Here is a 4055-nt window from a genome sequence, read left to right on the forward strand (position 1 = left end):
AGACAGAAGCAGAGATACAAAAAGCAGCGGTAAAAGGCGGCCCCTTCCAGGAAACACACAACCGGGCATGTCAGAGGATTTAAAGAGCACATCCAGCCAGTCACAGTCAGAGAAATACCACTAAACTGTAAAACAGGCCGATCTTCAACATTTATAAACAAAGGTGTTAAAGGGGTCATAGGGGCGGGGGTGTTGAACTGTAGTTGACCAAAATCCCGGATTATTTTGAAATTCTCCCCAGACATTTTTTTAGGTATGAAAAGTAGGACAGTCCGAGAAAAACAGGACGTCCGGTCACCCTAACACTGTAACAATTTCAATGTTTCAGTGAGTGAGTGCTTGTTGTTATGATGCATCTTTGCTCAGCAGCTTCGCTCGTAAACAAACCAATCAGTGCACAGCTCATCTAAATATTCATGAGCATACTATAAAAGGAAGGAAACCTGTCGTTTCATTCTGGGGCTTTTAACCAGGCTGGGATCATGACTCATAGAACAGCAAATATGCCATTTTCAGCCCAACCAATGTTACACACCCTATTCAGAGACCAGCACCACATATCCTATAGAATCATTCTATGACCCCTTTAATGGTAGCAGCACAGCCAATATTTCTCTCCAGGATGGAATCACACCCAAACAGCAACAGACGAGGCAAAGTTACTATGAGAAAAAGCAGAGAGAGCATATAGAGATTGAAAATGACCGATTCTGGAGAGTGGGAGAATAGAGATAGAATGAAGCAGAATGATGAAATAGGGGTCCCTATGTCCTCCAGCAGTCTAAGTCTATAGCAGCATAACTATAGAGATAGCTCAGGATAACCTGAGCCACTCTAACTATAAACTTTATCAAAAAGGAAAGTTTTAAGCCTAGCCTTAAAAGTAGACAGGGTGTCTGCCTCACAGACTAAAACTGGTAGTTGGTTCCATAGGAGAGGAGCCTGATAACTAAAAGATCTGCCTCCCATTCTACTTTTAGAAACCACTAGTAAACCATGAATAAAGTTCATCAGAAGAAGGGAACTTTTGGATTTTGCTCAAATCAACAATTAAAATCATAAAAATTGTCTGGCAATAAAAATATTATAATAAACTAAATTTTTAAGGTTAAATCATTATCAATTTTGGTACAATTTCCACATGTGAAAACAAACATAGCCCTGAACACAAGGAAAAACAGAAACCAGGAATTTTTATAGGATTTCTTAACCTTAACAGATTTTAATCAGCGTGTAAAAATCAAGGAAAATATTTAAAGGCAAGGCAAGGCAAATTTATTTTTATAGCACAATTCAGTACAAAGACAATGCAAAGTGCTTTACATGATTAAAATACAGAAAGATAAAGCAGAATCAAAGCAAGTAGGGAAATAAAATAAAATAAAAAATGCAGAAACAAAAAAGAATATTAAAAAGAGTTGGACTAAAGAAAATATGTTTTAGTTGAAGGGGCATTGTCACCTTTTGTGACATTTTAAAAAAATGTATACAAAGTTTTCATGGAGAATTGTGTATATCCTGTTGGCATATTATCTGTTATTTTTGTATTTTACACTTTGTCTTTGTTTTGTTTGGTAGTAAATATAATCCTTTTATGTATAGTTACAAGAACAATGGAGATAAGTTACTGGGAGTATGCTCAGGGGGTAAACAAGGATCTAGTTTACTACAGCTTTTCAAAACTAGTCACAAACACTTAGAATTTTGATGGTTTTAAAAATATTTCTACTTTCTACGGTCCCTGAATGCAACTGGGAAAGTGCGCCTCAAGATCCTCTTTGATGCTCCTGAGGCGAGTCCAGTAAAGTGAGTACAGGTGCATTTAATGCTTGTGCTGCTCCTGTGTTCGATGGCAGAGCAGCTTTTCTATATTTGCTATAATAGCATGCAAAAAGTAGTTTCAATATTTTTTTAAATGAGACAGTCAATATTACCATCCTGCCATAAAGTATTATTTCACCGTCATACCCAAGCAGTCCCCCACATTCCATTGGTGAGCAGTCACTGGGAATCCCCAGCAGCAGCTGCCTCAGGCTAGGTTGCCTCTTGGGGGTTTTCCAATACTTTAGTAATGACGTTAGCGTTTTTCAGGTATGTGATACAAACTGCAGGCACCAGAATAATATAAAGCAACATATTTTGCTGACGTCAAGCAGCAAAAGATCGATGTTTCCAACTCCAGCAGCTGTTGCTTGTGAAGCCGAAAAAGATCTGAAAGTTTGTAAAAAAAAAAAAACAACAACAACAAAAAAAAAGAAAAAACAACTTGCAAGTTTGAAAAAAACAAAAACTTTAATCTAAGAAGTACTTTTACTTTGAACAAACTTCTTTTTCAAACAATTGTTTGTTTGAAAAATTGTTTGAAAAATAATTTGGAAGCAATCAATGTTTCCAACTCCAGCAGCTGTTGCTTGTGAAACCGAAAAAAAGATCTGAAAGTTTGTAAAGGAAAAAAAAAACAACAGCAAAAAAAAAGCAACTTGCAAGTTTGAAAAAAACAAACAAACTTGAATCTAAGAAGTACTTTTACTTACTCTACAAACTTCTTTTTCAAACAATTTTTTTTTTTCATATTCAACTTCTTATCAATTTTTTTTGCCCCAACTTAGCTCCATACAGTTCAATCTGAAAAGGTTTAACGTTACTTTTGGCTGCACAGACCTACAGCTACAGTCCTTAGCATATGTAATTTACTTAAAAATTATTAAAATCTAACATCTTGTACATCTTAAACCACCTGCAGGTACTGAGGTTTAAGAGGAAGCTCAGAGGGGCCTTCTCTATCACTGCTCTTCGTTTATGGAATAGCCGCCCCCTGCACATTAAGGAGGCTCCTTCACTACCGAATTTTAAAACACAGCTAAAGACTCACTTTTACTCGCTTTTAACCCTGGAAGGACTTGGTTGTTGACTTTTTTATTTAGCTAAAACAAATTATTTTTATTAGCCTATTTTATATTTTTATGCTGTATTGTATTGTATTGTATTGCTGCTTAATCTTTTATTGAGTTTTGTCATTTTTAGCTATGTTCAGCACTTTGGTTTATGCTATAGCTGTTTTAAAGCGCTCTACAAATAAAGATGATGATGAATATTAGTATTGTATTTACATTGAAAATAGATATGTGTTAAATAAAGTCCATTTAACAAACTTCTTGGCTTGATTTTCAGTTAAACATGAATGACATCAGCATAGCTAGTAGTTAAAGAAATCTAACAACCGTTTTTCTGCCCTCCGCTAAGGATGGTTGGATTCTGTGAACACCCTTAAAGCCTTCGACCTTATGCTAACACACAGTTTGACAGCAGTAATGACAGACCATGAATCTCATTTCTGCAAGTAATATTTTAAATAAATGGAGTTTTACTGAAATCACAACTCGTTCTTTTGGATAAAACTTCCAGGCTGGGCTCCGGACAAAGCGTGACCACATTTCTGTGTAAATTCTAATATTTTTGGGCTGGAGGATCAAGCTGGACCAGCAGCTGCCTAAAAAGGGCAGAGGCTTTGATCTGTTTCAGGCCGTCTGTCCAACTCACTAAACTCCTCCACATCTTTTCCAACAGTAAGCAGGCTGGCAACATAGAAAAAAAAACACTCCACTGGGATTTTATTTAAAAGAGATTTAATAGAATTGTGTGGGTGCTTCTACAGTATTTGCGTTTCATTTTCTCTTTTCAGTGTCCAAGTGGCCTTGGCATTGGAGGAGAGAGGACAACAAGAATGCATTACAATCTTTTCGTTTCAGAGTAAAAACGTAGGACACTTGATGTGAGTCAGCCACAGTCAGCTCTGCAGCGCCAAACACAAGCTACAACCCACAGTCTAAAAGTGAACGTTTGAGTGTGAAAACCTTTGATTCGTAATAACAGAGGAGGCAGTTGAAAGGGGAGTCCCACTAACTCTGCAGTTCTTCTGTTTCCTCAACCATCGCTGAAGGAGTCACGGCCTGGTTTTACATATACAATAGTTTTGAAACTGTTTATACATTTATGTTTCATAATTTTTAGGAAAAATAAGAAAATTCAGCTCATTGGAACCTCTTCTCATACCC

This window comes from Cyprinodon variegatus, unplaced genomic scaffold, assembly GCF_000732505.1.
Source record: "Cyprinodon variegatus isolate N-32 unplaced genomic scaffold, C_variegatus-1.0 Scaffold283, whole genome shotgun sequence".
Lineage (NCBI taxonomy): Eukaryota > Metazoa > Chordata > Actinopteri > Cyprinodontiformes > Cyprinodontidae > Cyprinodon > Cyprinodon variegatus.